This window comes from Ranitomeya imitator, chromosome 3 (assembly GCF_032444005.1).
Source record: "Ranitomeya imitator isolate aRanImi1 chromosome 3, aRanImi1.pri, whole genome shotgun sequence".
Classification (NCBI taxonomy): Eukaryota; Metazoa; Chordata; class Amphibia; order Anura; family Dendrobatidae; genus Ranitomeya; species Ranitomeya imitator.
Genome location: NC_091284.1, coordinates 510,151,562 through 510,171,196, shown reverse-complemented (window position 1 = coordinate 510,171,196; position 19,635 = coordinate 510,151,562).

Below are 19,635 nucleotides of genomic sequence, written 5' to 3'. Positions count from 1 at the left end.
GATCCCGTTACCTTCAGGTAGACAGCTGCAATGGCCTCCGTGGATGCATCCGAGAACACATGGAGTTCCGTCCTAGTGCTAGCAGCAAGTGAGATTCCAGCGTAGCATCTCGTTATATGGATTTTATCCAAGGCACACAAAGACTGCTTCCAGGTTTCCCATTTTGGTTCCTTATCAGGAGGTAGAGGGGTATCCCAGTCCTTGACAGTTTCGGACAACTGTCTCAGAAGGGATTTACCTTGTATGGTAATTGGTGCTACGAATCCCAGTGGGTCATACAGGCTATTTACCACAGACAGGACACCACGTTTAGTGAATGGTTTGTCTGCACAGTTGATTTGGAATCCGAAGGTGTCGGCTGACAGGTTCCACCTCAGGCCTAAGCTTCTCTGCACAGGCGGACGGTCTGGTCCCAGGTCTATGTCCTTGAATCCAGGTGCGTGGTCGCTTGACTCAAAGGCTCTCATGATAGCCGGGCTGTTTGAAGCAATTTTGTGCAGTCTAAGCTTAGCTCGGTACAGCATATGTTGGGTCCTTTTGAGTAGGTCGATTGCAGCTTCTTCTGTAGGTAGAGATTTTAGTCCATCATCTACGTAGAAGTCTTTCTCTACAAAGTCTCTGGCGTCTATTCCATACTCGGACTCTCCTTCTTGTGCGGTTCTCCGCAGGCCATATGTTGCCACAGCGGGTGAAGGGCTGTTCCCGAATACGTGCACCCGCATGCGATACTCCACCATCTCTTTGCTGGGGTCATTGTCCTTGTACCACAGGAACCTGAGGAAAATTCCTGTGGTCCTCTCGGACTATGAAACAGTGGAACATCTGTTCAATGTCGGCGGTGATGGCAATGGGCTCTTTCCTGAACCTCATCAACACTCCTACTAAGTTGTTTGTCAGATTAGGACCTGTGAGGAGGACATCATTGAGAGATATGCCTTGATGTTTGGCGCTTGAATCAAAGACAACTCTAATTTGTTTAGGTTTCTTCGGGTGATATACTCCAAATGAGGGTAGGTACCAGCACTCCTCATTTTCCTTTAAGGGAGGCGCTGGCTCCGCATGGTTGTTATGGAATATTTTGCCCATAAAGGTGACAATGTGTTCTTTCATCTCCGGTTTATTGCTTAGCGTGCGCTGGAGAGAGTTAAATCTGGACAAGGCTTGTTCACGATTGTTCGGGAGCCTTACCCTGGTAGCTCGGAAGGGTAAGGGGAAAACCCAGTGATTGGTTTCGTCCTTAAGGAACTCATTGTCCATCATCCTGACAAATTCCTTGTCTTCCATAGATGGGGCTACTTTGTTGTCATCCTTAGTGGTATGAAACACCAATTTTCCCAAGTCGTCTGCATAGGGAGAAGGGATAACATCAGGCAGCTGTACAGAATCTGGAAGCTTTTCCTTCACCTCATAGTGATGAGGACATGGTTTGCAGAAGGTAGTGCGCCCGTCTCGGCGTACGTACGTCTTAAAGGAATGGACTCCTGTTTGGTCCAAGCATACATTTCCTATGACTACCCACCCCAAGTCAAGTCTCTGGGCGTAGGGGGCGTAGTCAGGACCATTACACTGTTGGCGGACCTTATGTATCCTCAAATTGTCTCTGCCGAGCAGAAGTAGGATTTCAGCATCTGTGTCCAAAGGTGGGATAACGCTGGCTAGGTGCCTTAAGTGTGGTTGGTGGAAAGCAGCTTCCGGGGTAGGGATCTCATCCCTTTGGTCTGGTATTTGATCGCATTCAATTAGCGTAGGTAGGGGTATTTCTACGTCTTCATTGACAGGAGAAGCGATGAAACCTTGTGCTCTTCTGCCGCTAGTCTCTATGCGCCCCGAGCAAGTATTCAGAGTGTAGGGCGTTGCTGGACCCTTGATTCTAAAGGCTTCAAAGAACTTAGGTCCAGCTAGGGATCGATTGCTCTGATCGTCAATGATGGCATACATTTTTACAGCCTTCTCTGGTTGCCCTTCTGGATAAACTCTGATTAGGCATATCCTGGCACAGCATTTAGCACTTTGATTCTCCCCACATACCTCTGAGCATGAGCAGGACACAGCTGTGGTGGACTTGGCGTGATTCTGTGGCTCCCCGCCATGATTTGTAGCGGGACCAGAGGTAACTGCGACTGCTGGATCGCTGGTGGCTGAGCCTGGGTGCAAGGCTGATGGGTGTCTGTCGCTATGACACTCTTCACACTTAATGGCAGATTTACAGTCCTTGGCCATGTGTTCTGATGAAGCGCAGCACTTGAAACATACCCCAAGTTCGTTGAGGATTTTCTTGCGCTCCTGCATGGTTTTGGACCTGAAGCCTCTACATTTGTTCAGTGAGTGTGGTTTTTTGTGAATGGGACACTCACGATTGAAAGACTTATCCCTCGACGGAATAGTGTACTGCTTGTCGGCAGGTACTGCAGGTGATGGCAGGTTAGTCTTTCTGACGCTTACACTGTTCCTTGAGTCCTTGCGTCTATGTGCGACGCTTTCATACCTTGATGAAGGTGTTGCTGGAGCTGCAGTGTTAGACTCCAGGAAGTCGAGGCTAGGGTCGTTCCTCATTTGGGCTTGTTCGTCAATGAACTTGCAGAACTGAATGAACGGAGGAAAGGTGACGTCATGTGACCTTTTATACCTGGAGACACACACTGCCCATTTCTCTTGCAGACTATGTGGCAGCTTTGAGACGATTGGGTTCACCCCATGGGCAGTGTCCAGGTAGCACAGTCCTGACAGACGAGGGTCTCTTTTAGCAAGTTCCAGCTCCATAAGCAGATCACTTAAGTCCAGAAGCTTGTGGGCTTCCTTAAGGTTGATCCTTGGAACGTTCTGCAGTCTCTTGAATAGGGACTTTTCTATGGCTTCAGCGCTGCCGTAGGTTCTTTCGAGTCTCTGCCAGGCAGCAGCGAGACCTGCTTCAGCTTGCCCCACATAGACGGTCCTAAGACTCTTGATACGGTTTGTGGATTCAGGACCCAACCATTTTACCATGAGGTCGAGCTCCTGCTCCACGGATAGGTTGAGATCAGCAATGGCGGCCTTGAAGGTTGCTTTCCAGGCTCTGTAGTTCTCTGCACGGTCGTCGAATTTTGAGAGGCTAGTGCTGATTAGCTGCCTGCTCACCATGAACCTGGCAAACTCGGACATGTCTGATCCTTCACTCCTTGTTACCATATTAGCTTGTGGTGCCCCTCGGGCGTATAAGCTGTGTGGCGTGGAAGGGTGAATTGTTCCCGGGTAGAATGATGTCGCTGCAGGGTTGAGCTGTGGTTTAACCTCTAGAGATTCCGATGACTGCTGCTTGAACTGTGGAGGCGGGCTGGAGTGTGCCTTGTGGTCGTCTTGCGATGATGATTGCTCCTGAGGGGTACATCACGGCGTTGGTCTTGGGTCTCTGTAGGGGCTGTGGGCGATACTGGCACCATAGGTTGGGCTGACTTGGACGTTTCCGCAATGTTGGGTTGAACGTCACTGGAGAAGGTGTGCGCTGCAGGTATCTGTTTCTGCACGTAGTCTCTGGTACGAACAGCTGGGTCGTCTTCTTCCTGTGGTGGCAGGCAAATCGGGTCGAGGTTTTGCTTCAATGCTTGCTCAAGTATTTTTACTTCGGCTAATGCAATTTCTTCCTCCATTTCTGTTTGAAGAATCTTCGCTCTAGCCTCTGCTTCTGTTTGAAGAATCTTTGCTCGAGCCTCTGCTTCTGCTCTCTTCGCTTCTGCTTCTGTTTGAAGAATCTTTGCTCGAGCCTCTGCTTCTGCTCTCTTTGCTTCTGCTTCTGTTTGAAGAATCTTTGCTCGAGCCTCTGCTTCTGCTTTCTTTTCGGTGTATGAACGTCTTAGTTTGGACCGCTCTGCATTTAAACGGGCCTCTAGGATTCTGTCGCTGAGGGCTGAAGTTCTTCAGCAGGATGATTTGTATGACCGAGCAGAGTGTTTAGACGAGGCTGACCTGTGCGATCTAGTTTCTTGCAGATGGGTGATACGAAGCTCCGCTTTATCTTTGGCGTCTTGCACGGTGGCGTCCCTTTCTCTGTCTGTGGAATCTGCCTTGCTTAACTCTGATAGGGCTTCGTCGATTTTAGATTCTTTTAGGAAGGCAGCATACTTCGCGGACAGTCTCTTGTATCTGCCGTGGGCCACGTCTAGCTGTCTTATAGTGTCCTGTAAACCCGCTGCATCATTTTTGTGGCGTTGGACGCTTGACATAAGGGAGGTGACTCATTCCCATAGGTCATTAAGGTTGTCATTGAACTCATCCCTAGTGGAATGGTAATTCTCGAGGACCTTTAATGTTGGCTTGATGGAACGTACTGGTCGTGCATCTGGGTCTGCTGTGGAAGCGGGCTCCGCTTCCTGGTCTTCATAATGGACAGTATCAGGTTGTATTTGCTCTGTTTCAGCATTGGGGAACTGTGGAAGGTCCTTTTCGGCCATTTTGATTTAAGGTGCGCTGTCCCTTTAAGAAACTGAACCTTTAAATTAGGGGCTGGAAATTGCGGTGCAGCTTAGTTGCGACCCCCTGATAAGATTCCCAAGGTGTTGTTGGAGAATTGTGGGGTTCTGCGGTCCGACGATCTGCAGCAGTGTGGTATAATACACAGGGAGTCTTTATGTACAATGCAGTCTGAGGTGATGCTGCAGGAGATTTCTTAGCAGAGCAGGGCTGCAGTATGTGAGCGGGCAGAGAGCGGGCACGTGAATAGTGATATAAGGGTGATTCTGGCCGGGCTTCAAGGCAGTCTTTCGACTGTTCTGTCCCCACATGAGGCGAATGAAGGTGTCGCAGACTAATAAGAGTTGTGAGAGAGCTAATCGTACCTTCGTATTTCCTCGATATGAGGCAGACAGGACCAATGCTGCTCAGCGTCCAGAGAGATGATGCACTCCAGGGATTGTGTAATCCAGACTTGTTTATTATGTTGATCTGGACATACAGCGTATAACTGGTAATACAGTAACTTCTCCAGAAATGCAGGGTAGACAGGGTACAATAAGATGTAGCACCAAGTGTGTCTGCAAGTGTGAGCAGCATGAGAGAGTGGTCGAAAGACTGATGCCTTCCTAAGCCCAGTTCAAAAGCACGTCCTCTCACAACAGAAAGTAAACTGGAAAAGGCTGCCAGAGGAAGAGAATATTTGACCCCTGAACCGGATGTAAGACATGCCCACAAGAAATACATGAAAAACAAGCTGCCATACAGAAAAAGGCCATTGGGTGGCAGCAGAGTAAAATATAACAACATACATGGAAACTAAGGAATATACATGGAACAGCACACTAACGTCCCCCAGGTATACTATGGCTAGGACGCCACCCGTTTGACGGGAAGGCTCGGAGCTCTTCCGGGACCCTAGAGACGCCCCTCTCCACGCGTTGCCCCCTATGTCTTCGTAGGTGTAGTAAGGTAGACAGCCAACCTATGATTAACTGTCCAGTGGAATTTGAAGTAGTGCCTGAAGTCAGTTACTCCTGCGGTGTTCTGGCCACCGACTACGCGCCTCAGTAAGATGTTGCCTCGGTCTCACGGCACGACTCTTACTGGCTCTCCTTTGTGCTTGATCTCGTTTACACTGTTCCACAATATCCTTCCCTTCGTGTCTCTCTCCTGGATACCGCCGCAGGGTGTGCAGGCGCGGTTCCGTTACGTTCTGTTCTGTCGCTAGGCACCTGCCAGGTTCCCACGCCTAACAGGGACCCCCCTGTGCCTTCTCCCTGCAACACCCCCTGCTATGGGATGTTGCCTGAATCCAACCCAGTCAGCTTCTCACTAACTTCCTCCTCAGCCCCTAGTTTTACCAGTGTGAGTAGTGGCCCAATAAATAAGGCCTTTTGCTCCCCCTAGTGGCTGGAGTGTGAAGTGTAATGTGTTTTGGTGATACCTGGTCAGGAGAACTCCTTAGTGCCATCAGACGTACCGCCACTCCCCTTAGTGGCAGAGTGCCATACTGCAACGACCAGGTCTCTGGGGCGCTGCACAGACACTGCTCCTAGGCCCTAAACCAGAGGTCCCCAACTCCAGTCCTCAAGGCCCACCAACAGGTCATGTTTTCAGGATTTCCTTTGCATTGCACAGGTGATGCAATTATTACCTGGGCAAGACTAAGGAAATCCTGAAAACATGACATGTTGGTGGGCCTTGAAGACTGGAGTTGGGGACCCCTGCCCTAAACTATCAACTGGATTAGATGCAGTGAAAATTGAGATACACAGGCGATAGTTTGTTTCACAGGCGGGCTACTCTGCTGACGTGCAGTGTTATGAATAGCTAATTCAGAACCACAATGGACCTTGAAGTTCAGAGCACACAAGTGACCTGACAAAACCCACAAAACATAGGACGAGCTCTGAGACGTGGAAACTCTGCTGACCGCAATCCCTAAACCTATCAAACCACACTAGAGGTAGCCGTGGATTGCGCCTAACGCTCCCTATGCAACTCGGCACAGCCTGAGAAACTAGCTAGTCCTGAAGATAGAAAAATAAGCCTACTTTGCCTCAGAGAAATTCCCCAAAGGAAAAGGCAGCCCCCCACATATGACTGTGAGTAAGATGAAAATACAAACACAGAGATGAAATAGATTTAGCAAAGTGAGGCCCGACTTACTGAATAGACCGAGGATAGGAAAGATAGCTTTGCGGTCAACACAAAAACCTACAAACAACCACGCAGAGGGGCAAAAAGACCCTCCGCACCGACTAACGGTACGGAGGTGCTCCCTCTGCGTCTCAGAGCTTCCAGCAAGCAAGCAAAACCAAAAAAGCAAGCTGGACAGAAAATAAGCAACAAAAGTAATACAAGCAGAACTTAGCTTATGCTGAGAAGACAGGCTACAGGAACGATCCAGGAGGAAGCAAGACCAATACTAGAACATTGACTGGAGGCCAGGATCAAAGCACTAGGTGGAGTTAAATAGAGCAGCACCTAACGACTTAACCTCATCACCTGAGGAAGGAAACTCAGAAGCCGCAGTACCACTCGTGACCACAGGAGGGAGCTTGATCACAGAATTCACAACAGTGCAGACACTGCTCCTAGGCCCTAAACTATCAACTGGATTAGATGCAGTGAAAATTGAGATACACAGGCGGTGTAGCTAGCTTCACAGGTGTGCTACTCAGATGACTATCAGACAATGCTACTAGCCCAAAAGGATTGGCTGAGCTAGATTACACCAAATGCTGTGACAAACACTTGCACAGCACTGGCACAGACCTGCCTGGCAACCAGTGCTATGAACTGCTGTAACCTACCCTGAAAAGGGCTGATATTACAACTAGTCCCTACTCCTCCCGACTCCCTAAACCTATCTCTCTGACAATTCGCTCCAAAAAAACCCACTATTAGTCTGAATAGCGCCCACAGCAGCAGCGGTGCCATCTAACACTAAGCTGCAGCAGTAAGGAAGTGGTGGCGACGGGGCAAGTGGCTGGTTCTTATAGGGCAGGGACATATGACATACACAGCCAATGACACATTGCTTGTGTGCATCACATGCACATTGCTGTGTGTGTGCGCACTGCTAATAGGCTGAGAGACTGCACCGCCCCACTGTAAATGTGGGAAAGAAAAAAAAAAATGGAGATTATTTCAGCACAGATCTATACCCCTGCCCACTATACACTAAAACAGTCTATTAACCCCTTCCCGACCTTTGACGCCACATAGGCGTCATGAAAGTCGGTACCAATCCGACCCATGACGCCTATGTGGCGTCATGGAAAGATCGCGTCCCTGCAGATCGGGTGAAAGGGTTAACTCCCATTTCACCCGATCTGCAGGGACAGGGGGAGTGGTAGTTTAGCCCAGGGGGGGTGGCTTCACCCCCCCGTGGCTACAATCGCTCTGATTGGCTGTTGAAAGTGAAACTGCCAATCAGAGCGATTTGTAATATTTCACCTATTATAACTGGTGAAATATTACAATCCAGCCATGGCCGATGCTGCAATACCATCGGCCATGGCTGGAAACACTAATGTGCCCCCAACCCACCCCACCGATCGCCCCCCCCAGCCTTCCGATCTGGCCGGTACACTGCTCCGGCTCCCCTCCGTCCTGTGCTCCGCTCCTCCCGTGCTCTTGTCCGCTCCCCCCGTGCTCCAATCACCCCCCCCCTGCACTCCGATCCACCCCCCTCCGTGCTCCGTTCCACCCCCCGTGCTCCGTTCCACCCCCCCCCGTGCTCCGATTCACCCCCCCCCATGCTCCGTTTTTCCCCCCGTGCTCCCCCCCACCCCATCATACTTACCGATCCTGCCGGGGTCCGTCCGTCTTCTCCCCGAGCGCCGCCATCTTCCAAAATTCGTTCCAAAGTGCATTTTGATCACTGAGATAGATTATATCTCAGTGATCAAAATAAAAAAAATAATAAATGACACCCCCCCCTTTGTCACCCCCATAGGTAGGGACAATAAAAAAATAAAGAATTTTTTTTTTCCACTGTTAGAATAGGGGTAGGGCTAGGGTTAGGGGTAGGGTTAGGGTTAGGGCTAGGGTTAGGGGTAGGGTTAGGGCTAGGGGTAGGGTTAGGGGTAGGGGTAGGGTTAGGGCTATGGTTAGGGTTTCAGTATGTGCACACGTATTCTGGTCCTCTGCGGATTTTTCCGCTGCGGATTTGATAAATCCGCAGTGCTAAACCGCTGCGGATTTATGGCGGATTTACCGCGTTTTTTCTGCGCATTTCACTGCGGTTTTACAACTGCGGTTTTCTATTTGAGCAGTTGTAAAACCGCTGCGGAATCCGCACAAAGAAGTGACATGCTGCGGAATGTAAACCGCTGCGTTTCCGTGCAGTTTTTCCGCAGCATGTGTACAGCGATTTTTGTTTCCCATATGTTTACATTGGACTGTAAACTCATGGGAAACTGCTGCGGATCCGCAGCGTTTTCCGCAGTGTGTGCACATACCTTTAGAATTAGGCTATGTGCACACGGTGCGGATTTGGCTGCGGATCCGCAGCAGTTTTCCATCAGGTTTACAGTACCATGTAGACATATGGAAACCAAATCCGCTGTGCCCATGGTGCGGAAAATACCGCGCGGAAACGCTGCATTGTATTTTCCGCAGCATGTCAATTCTTTGTGCGGATTCCGCTGCGTTTTACACCTGTTCCTCAATAGGAATCCGCAGGTGAAATCCGCACAAAAAACACTGGAAATCCGCGGAAAATCCGCAGGTAAAACGCAGTGCCTTTTACCCGCGGATTTTTCAAAAATGATGCTGAAAAATCTCACACGAATCCGCAACGTGGGCACATAGCCTTAGGGTTAGGGTTGGAATTAGGGTTGTGGTTAGGGGTGTGATTAGGGTTATGGCTACAGTTGGGATTAGGGTTAGGGGTGTGTTGGGGTTAGGGTTGTGGTTAGGGGTGTGTTGCGGTTAGGGTTGTGATTAGGGTTATGGCTACAGTTGGGATTAGAGTTAGGGGTGTGTTGGGGTTAGTGTTGGAGGTAGAATTGAGGGGTTACTACTGTTTAGGCACATCAGGGGTCTCCAAACGCAACATGGCGCCACCGTTGATTCCAGCCAATCTCGTATTCAAAAAGTCAAATGGTGCTCCCTCACTTCCGAGCCCCGACGTGTGCCCAAACAGTGGTTTACCCCCACATATGGGGTACCAGCATACTCAGGATAAACTGCGCAACAATTACTGGGGTCCAATTTCTCCTGTTACCCTTGTGAAAATAAAAAAATGCTTGCTAAAACATCATTTTTGAGGAAAGAAAAATGATTTTTTATTTTCACGGCTCTGCGTTGTAAACGTCAGTGAAGCACTTGGGGGTTCAAAGTGCTCACCACATATCTAGATAAGTTCCTTGGGGGGTCTAGTTTCTAAAATGGGGTCACTTGTGGGGGGTTTCTACTGTTTAGGCACACCAGGGGCTCTGCAAACGCACCGTGACGCCCGCAGACCATTCCATCAAAGTCTGCATTTCAAAAGTCACTACTTCACTTCTGAGCCCCGACGTGTGCCCAAACAGTGGTTTACCTCCACACATGGGGTATCAGCGTACTCAGGAGAAACTGAACAACAACTTTTGGGGTCCAATTTCTCCTGTAACCCTTGGGGAAAATAAAAAATTCTGGGCTAAATAATTATTTTTGAGGAAAGAAAACGTATTTATTATTTTCACGGCTCAGCATTATAAACTTCTATAAAGCACTTGGGGGTTCAAAGTGCTCACCACACATCTAGATAAGTTCCTTTCGGGGTCTAGTTTCCAAAATGCGGTCACTTGTGGGGGGTTTCTACTGTTTAGCCACATCAGGGGCTCTGCAAACGCAACGTGACGCCCACAGAGCATTCCATCAAAGTCTGCATTTCAAAACGTCACTACTTCACTTTCGAGCCCCGGCATGTGCCCAAACAGTGGTTTACCCCCACATATGGGGTATCAGCGTACTCATGAGAAACTGGACAACAACTTTTGGGGTCAAATTTCTCCTGATACCCTTGGGAAAATAAAAAATTGCAGGCTAAAAGATCATTTTGAGAAAATAATTTTTTATTTTTATTTTCATGGCTCTGCGTTATAAACTTCTGTGAAGCACTTGGGGGTTCAAAGTCCTCACCACACATCTAGATTAGTTCCTTTTGTGGACTAGTTTCCAAAATGGGGTCATTTCTGGGGGATCTCCAATGTTTAGGCACACAGGGGCTCTCCAAACGTGACATGGTGTCCGCTAATGATTTGGAGCTAATTTTCCATTTAAAAAGCCAAATGGCGTGCCTTCCCTTCCGAGCCCTGCCGTGCGCCCAAGCAGTGGTTTACCCTCACATATGGGGTATCAGCGTACTCAGGACAAACTGCACAACAACATTTGGGGTCCAATTTCTCCTATTACCCTTGGCAAAATAGGAAATTCCAGGCTAAAAAATCATTTTTGAGGAAAGAAAAATTATTTTTTATTTTCATGGCTCTGCGTTATAAACTTCTGTGAAGCACCTGGGGGTTTAAAGTGCTCAATATGCATCTAGATAAGTTCCTTGGGGGGGTCTAGTTTCCAAAATGGGGTCACTTGTGGGGGATCTCCAATGTTTAGGCACACAGGGGCTCTCCAAACGCGACATGGTGTCTGCTAACAATTGGAGCTAATTTTCCATTCAAAAAGTCAAATGGCGCTCCTTCCCTTCCGAGCCTTACCATGTGCCCAAACAGTGGTTTACCCCCACATATGAGGTATCAGTGTACTCAGGAGAAATTGCCCAACAAATTTTACGATCCATTTTATCCTGTTGCCCATGTGAAAATGAAAAAATTGAGGCTAAAAGAATTTTTTTGTGAAAAAAAAAAAGTACTTTTTCATTTTTACGGATCAATTTGTGAAGCACCTTGGGGTTCAAAGTGCTCACTATGCATCTAGTTAAGTTCCTTGGGGCGTCTAGTTTCTAAAATGGGGTCACTTGTGGGGAGCTCCAATTTTTAGGCACACAGGGGCTCTCCAAACGCGACATGGTGTCCGCTAAAGAGTGGAGCCAATTTTTGATTCAAAAAGTCAAATGGCGCTCCTTCCCTTCCAAGCCCTGCCGTGCGCCCAAACAGTGGTTTACCCTCACATATGAGGTATCAGCGTACTCAGGACAAATTGGACAACAACTTTCGTGGTTCAGTTTCTCCTTTTACCATTGGGAAAATAAAAAAATTGTTGCTAAAATATAATTTTTGTGACAAAAAAGTTAAATGTTCATTTTTTCCTACCATGTTGCTTCTGCTGCTGTGAAGCACCTGAAGGGTTAATAAACTTCTTGAATGTGGTTTTGAGTACCTTGAGGGGTGCAGTTTTTAGAATGGTGTCACTTTTGGGTATTTTCAGCCATATAGACCCCTCAAACTGACTTCAAATGTGAGGTGGTCCCTAAAAAAAAAATGGTTTTGTAAATTTCGTTGTAAAAATGAGAAATCGCTGGTCAAATTTTAACCCTTATAACTTCCTAGCAAAAAAAAATGTTGTTTCCAAAATTGTGCTGATGTAAAGTATACATGTGGGAAATGTTATTTATTAACTATTTTGTGTCACATAACTCTCTGGTTTAACAGAATAAAAATTCAAAATGTGAAAATTGCGAAATTTTAAAAATTTTCGCCAAATTTCCGTTTTTATCACAAATAAACGCAGAATTTATTGACCTAAATTTACCACTAACATGAAGCCCAATATGTCACGAAAAAACAATCTCAGAACCGCTAGGATCCGTTGAAGCGTTCCTGAGTTATTACCTCATGAAGGGACACTGGTCAGAATTGCAAAAAACGGCAAGGTCTTTAAGGTCAAAATAGGCCGGGTCATGAAGGGGTTAACAATGATAAACAGTTTTAATGTGCAAATCAAGCTAGGCTTTTGGTGAACGAACAGTTATTGAACAGAAACTCGAACAGCCGAATTTTAAGCAAATTGTTCGGGTTCGTTGAACGACTCGAGCACCGCCCAAAACAGCTCCAATTTGAGATTGGCGAACAATTCGACTTGAACACCGCTCATCTCTACCCATAATTGATATAATTTGCACTTCTTACCTAATATCCTCATGAGAAAAGGAGAAAACGTGTTACTTTAAACATTCTGTAATGCTTTAATGCATTCTATTATGAAGCAGTCAAATTACAGCTGAATTTTATTTCTTTTGTTTAAGGAACATTTTTTACAGCGTTTTACAGACATTATTGGCACTGCTCCCATTGGGGTTCACAATCTAGATTCCTTATCATTATGTCTCTGGAGTGTGGAAAGAACCCGGAGTGCCTGGAGGAAACCCACGCAAACACGGGGAGAACATAAAAACTCCTTGCAGAATATTACACATTTGCAAGAAACTTTTTATCGATCAGATGAATATAAAGTGAAGTAAAATGACTTTGTGAACACAAAATATACTATTAATGTGTGTCTACTGCTCTTATACAAACCTATGCATCTCCATGCTAACAGACTACAAACATGTAGTCACACTCCTTTTGTATCTGTCCTTTTCCTCACTTTTTGCAAACCTACCAAATCGGGTATGCGGTCCTCAGAATGAATAGGAGGAAACTAACTTCTAAAATCCCCCTTTCCTCTTTTAGTACTCTCATTCATCTTCTCCACCCTTCCTTGGTTAAATTTGATGGACATGTTTCTTTTATCAACCATAGCATCTAAGCCATATTGTAGTTTATTAAACCTTTAGAAAGCAGAGCCTGGATTTTGGAGAGTGGATAGACTTGCCATACTATCATGAACAAGATCAACAGATGGAAAAACAAGAAATTCCTCAAGGCTCAAAATGAACACCTATTTTTTATGTGTGGTCATGGTAGACATAAAATGCTCTTGATGTATTTGAGATAACCAATCAATGTCATTGTGTTTCATTCTGCACAAAAAGGTTTGATTGCATTAACACTAACACTACTAAACTTGATGTTGCCTTGAACTCAACATAATACAACACTAGGGTCATACAAATGATGAGAATCAGATACTTGAAACATACAATTTCCATTTCCAGGAGGCTTTCTTTGATATACAGTATAATATATATATATATATATATATATATATATATATATATATATATATATATATATATATATATATATATATATATACTAGATTGTGGCCCGATTCTAACGCATCGGGTATTCTAGAATATGCATGTCCCCATAGTATATGGACAATGATGATTCCAGAATTCGCGGCAGACTGTGCCCGTCGCTGATTGGTCGAGGCAACCTTTATGACATCGTCGCCATGGCAACCATTATGACATCTATGTCGATACTGTGCCCGTCGCTGAATCAGAAACGTGAGATGTCTACGTCCTTTATGACATCATCGTCGCTGTGCCCGTTGCTGATTGGTCGAGGCCTGGTGGCCTCGACCAATCAGACACGGGATTTCTACGTCCTTTATGACATCATCGTCGCTGTGCCCGTTGCTGATTGGTCGAGGCCTGGTGGCCTCGACCAATCAGACACGGGATTTCTACGTCCTTTATGACATCATCGTCGCTGTGCCCGTTGCTGATTGGTCGAGGCCTGGTGGCCTCGACCAATCAGACACGGGATTTCTACGTCCTTTATGACATCATCGTCGCTGTGCCCGTTGCTGATTGGTCGAGGCCTGGCGGCCTCGACCAATCAGAGAGCCGGGATTTCCAAGACAGACAGAAAGACAGACAGAAAGACAGACAGAAAGACAGACAGAAAGACAGACAGAAAGACAGACAGACAGAAAGACAGACAGAAAGACAGACAGAAAGACAGACAGAAAGACAGACAGACAGACAGACAGACAGACGGAAAAACCCTTAGACAAGTATATATATAGATGCAGCATTTATCCAGTAGCTATTCCTAGTTGGTAAAGACTTTGACAAAATGTATCCTTGAAATGACCGACTGCCATCAATTCACAGCGGTTAGTTCTGGGCTTTAACTCTGCGCTATTGTAATATTACAGCACAAGGTTAAAGTTCCTGCAATCTAGCATTAGTAGGTCTGGCCCCCTGCTATCAAGCATAGCCAAGGACCCTGGAGAGAAGACAGAAGCAGTTTATTACCAATGAGTGCTAGGTAGTGGCACTGGCGATATTGCTGTAGGACGTGGCAATCACATAATTCCCGAGTATCTGCTGCCATAGCAGAGCTCCTGGTCCTAATAATGAAAATGTAAAAATGTAAAGTCCTGCAAAATATGTTGACACTATATAAATAAAAATCATTATTATGATGATCAATGCACAAAAATATGCAATTCAAATTTTTAAATATTTTACTGCTTTAAAAAAAAATGTCACAGATCAAATTTCAAGTTTCCAGCATTGGTATATTCACCACAGTCAAAATGTTCTTTCTTAGTAACCCATCAATGTATAATCTTGAACAAAACAGGCAAATATACGTGTACCAAGTCATCTCAGTATTCATTGGAGCATTCACAGAGGTAGCCAGTTTCCAGGGTCCTAACAGATTCAGAATAGCTATGTCAGTGACTTATTTTATTGCAGTTAGCTGCTTTCTCCTGTAACTGGTGCTCCTTTTGATGCCTGTGTTACAGTGTAAAAAATGATCAATATAGTAAAAAAAATCTCCAAAGATATTTAATAATTCGTGGGAAAACAAAAAAGGCAAGTATAGGCCCAAAACATAGGAGCATATTGAGATGACCCTATCAAGTCAGAAATGTTATTGGTATTTCAGAAAAGGAGTATAAAATATATAATATATGGTACTTCATTTTGCAAGGTACCTCACAAAATGGGACACAATGGCCCTTTCCAGGATATTGTAATAGTCAAACAGCATTAACAATTACAGCAATATCTATGGCTATGGGAGCAGGTACTAGTCATAACCTGTGTTCTGTACAATTTGTCATTGGAAGCCCAAGCCACGTAGTTACTGTAATGGTGAAAATAAACATTAACTAGTAAATCTGCCATCTCACGGATTTAAAGACTGTTTGTGAGCCACAACTGTTCTTTTATAGGATATAGCTCCAAATTGTGGTGCATTCTGCTGCCTTTAACTCTTTAGGCTCCTGTTCTATCCATTGATTTATAAGCAGTCTTTACTTGGACTTGCATTTGTGTATTCAGCACTATATGTCAATATTTGACAGCTGAACCATTTTCTACCATCCCCCCTTCCCCCTCATTTTTTTTCTGCCATCTCCTTGGATTTAAAGACTATATGTGAGCCTAATTATTATTATTATTATTTTTTTTTTTTGGGGGGGGGGGGGGGGCGCTTTATATTGCATTCTACTGTACTTTAATGTGCACTTTATTACTTTTTGCTGCTACTGCTCCCCATTTGTTTAGAGGCTTTACTCTGCCCTGTCTTTTTAATTACCGTATATTTTTTTTAATCTTTGTTATTCAATAAAGTATTTATTTTAATTTTACTATAGTATTTCTTCTCACTTCTTATCTACATGGCACCTACCATAGTAGATTGTGTTAATGATGATATAGTAAATCTGATGTGTTGCTTTTGATTGGTGGCTTATACCTGTAGAGTAGCGCAGGGTGGTAGTCGTGGGCGAATGACTGAATCCTGACACCCCAGCACGTTACACGGACGATGCAGCTCTGCCTCTGTTCTTGGCTGGCCACTACAATAAGACAACTCAAGAGACCAAAAATTTCTTTTTAACAACAGTTCTTTACTAGACAGTTCCAAAAGTCTCAGTTACAACTTTATGCAGGAAATAGCAGGCACACATTTAAATTTCACTCAGCATTATCACACAAAGTGTTGGGTTGCTTCACATGTAGCTGGGCTGGTGTAACACAGTCCAGTGTTACAGCACACACCATGACGGTCACCTTCCTTTTCTGCAGTCCCACATCCAGTCTTCTTACGGGTTTCATAATGACCGGAGTAACGCTTTGCACTCCTGGACATCTAGCGGGACGCTGCTCGTTTGGTTGACTACATTCACATGCCAGTTGAGGTTTACTCGGTACCTTTTTAACACCCCAGGTAACCGGTTGTTACAGTGGCATTGCTTTCCTCTTGGGGAGGGTAATGCCATACTTGGAAGTGACGAAGGATCCCTTTAACAGGTAACAAGTACATGCAACACTTTTATGCCTTCAGGCCAGAAAGGGGAGATCGAGACCCGGATTCAGGGGAACTTCCATATATATTCTGGCTGGAGGATGAGTTAGGAGTTCAGTCTGTCAGAGGGACAGAAGAGAGAGCAGTCAGACTGAGAGAGGAAAGATGTGGCTGTTAAGATGAGTGGATCTGCAGCTCCTGGATGGAGAGAAGAGAAACAGAGCAGTCTGTAGGAGACTGATAGGGGAGGAGAAGCACAGGAGAAGTAAAGAGTTGGAGGGGAGCTGCGTCTGAGCTCCCTCCACGCTGAAGCGCAACAAAATGGTAGCTGGAAGACAGAGGTTATGGGTGTAACTGTATGCCCCACAGCAGAAATCGGCGGACAGGAGATTGCAGGTCACCTGCCCACCATTAACACCCGAAGGCACAGCAACACATAGAGCCCGGAGTCATACTTGTAAAAAGGCTCGAGTTGCCTGCTATGCGAGTAGTGTCCTACTAAAAGGGACAGAGAGAAAGTGAGGACCTTGTGTGAGGCCTAAGGCAGCAAGGGACTACAACACAGCGCAGAAAGGAAGACTTCCAACCCCACCTGGCTAGGGGGATTCCTGAATCGCTTTCGAGCTGGCCGGACCTCACCATCACCCGTGATCCGTACCCTGGACTGTGGCTGAATACTACAGTAAAAGGTAAAGAGACTGCAGCTGTGTGTCCTCTGATTCTTTCCGGCACCACACCATCTGTGCCTATCACCCCGGGAGCCCTGGGGGCCCAGCTTCACCTGTGGGAAGCCATACCATCCCTTCTGCCATAACATCACCCCAGTGGACCCCTTTAAGCAGTGTCGGTTGTCCCTGACCAAGTACCACAGGTGGTGTCATGAACAAACGTTATTTCAAATAACCCCTTTAAGGTCCTACCCTTTAACTTGGACTTCCAGGACCATGGACCGGGTTGCTGTCACCGTGACCACCCCTTTAACGACCACTGGACCTGGTACCAAGTACCCCAAGGTCCTAGTGGAGCGCTCCACCTTGATGGTTCAAAGGGCCTGGCTGCTAGGGGTCTGTCGTCTGGATCTTATTGTCTGGTACCACTCCATTTGAGGATCGATCTGTTCACACTCTTTGTCGCTGTCCACACTCAAGGTTCATGCTATCTCCCATTCTCCCTCCACATGCCACAAGTCTCTAAGTGCACATGTCCTCGACAGCCTCCAGATGATACGTCCCTTCTTACTACACATTGTCACGGGTTTACCATGACAGAGAGGAGCCAGAAGACCACAGTGTTTTATTTCTCCTATTCCTGCACTGATTAGTAGCACTTCACCTTCATATTAAATAGTATAAATTTATTTTAGCAGTGCAGGGGTTAATCTGCTCAGTTGAGATCTCCTAGAAGCTTTTCTGTGTTAAGGCTCTCAGCTGTGCACTGTTAGCCATTGATAACCCTATATAAACTGGGTCTTGGCTAGCACTCATTGTCAGAGATAGCTTATGCTGCATAGCTGGAGGTTGTTTGTGGTTGTTATTGGAGAAGGTGTTTGGTGGATTTATGTGTGACTGTTGCTAGGTTTTGAATGTGTGATAATTCCCTTTCTTCTACTTGGGTTTAACTCCATCCTCTACTCCACGGAGTTCACCTCTGTTGTTTATGTGTGCATATTCGTATGATTGGTATTTTCCTTTATCCCTGTTCATATTACCTTGTTAGTCTTGTTGGTGTATTATGGTACTACTCCCTTCATCCTTGGATGGGGAAGGGTACAGACTGAAGACGGATTCAGGAGCTAAGGCAAGGTACGTGGCCCCAGCGTCTTCACCATCAGAAGTAATCTGGGGAACAGGGCGAGCTAGGGTGCCTGTAGCGTTAGGGACAGGGAAGTAGCCCCTGGTCCTGGTGACTCTCAATAATAGATACGTGACACACATTAGGTTTTAACTGAAGTCTCTATAAAAAACCCTCTCTGTTACTAGCAGCTGACCTCTCCCATTGTAGGCTAGAGCCAACATTAGCTGCATGTGACCCTGCAGATTGTTGCTAGCCAGACTTAGGTGGTGCAAGTGGTTAGTGGACCCACTGGGCCATGAGGCCGGGCTTGCCTATGAGTGGCATAGCTAAGTGGCTACCTGTCCTTCATTTAAGCTCCTATGGTGGAGTCAAACTTGAGCTCCAGGTAGCCACCCGGTACCACTCCTAGTCAGTCACAGTGTGGAGAGGGGATAGTATACAGGAGATAAATAAGGTCACAGTGTGAAGAGGGGTCAGTATAAAGAAGGGATGGTGTGATGTCAGTGTGGAGAGGGATCACTACACAGGCGCGACATTGTGAGGTCACAGTTGAAAGGGGACAATATACAGGAGAGACAGTGTGAGTTCACAATATGGAGGGGAGGTATAGAGGAGGGAATCGTGTGGTCACAATATGGGAGGGTCAGTATACAAGACGCACATAGTGAGGGCAGAGTATGTGGGGTCAGTATACAGGGGGATAGTGTGAAATCTCAGTGTGGAGACAGAGAACTATACATGACTGCGTATTCCAAGATGGGACCTCCGAGATACCAGGCCTCTCTTACCACATTGATCCTTATATCCCAGAACTAATTAATACCCCTAAATTAAAACACAACAATTATTTATTTTGGATAATTTGGCCACAGCGGCCATTTTATTAACCCCTTCCCGACCTGTGACACAGCGTATGCGTCATGAAAGTCGGTGCCAATCCGACCTGTGACGCATATGCTGTGTCACAGAAAGATCGCGTCCCTGCAGATCGGGTGAAAGGGTTAACTCCCATTTCACCCGATCTGCAGGGACAGGGGGAGTGGTAGTTTAGCCCAGGGGGGGTGGCTTCACCCCCTCGTGGCTACGATCGCTCTGATTGGCTGTTGAAAGTGAAACTGCCAATCAGAGCGATTTGTAATATTTCACCTAAAAAAATGGTGAAATATTACAATCCAGCCATGGCCGATGCTGCAATATCATCGGCCATGGCTGGAAATACTAATGTGCACCCACCCCACCCCTCCGATCGCCCCCCCAGCCCTCCGATCTGTGGCCCGCTCCCCTCCGTCCTGTGCTCCGCTCCCCCGTC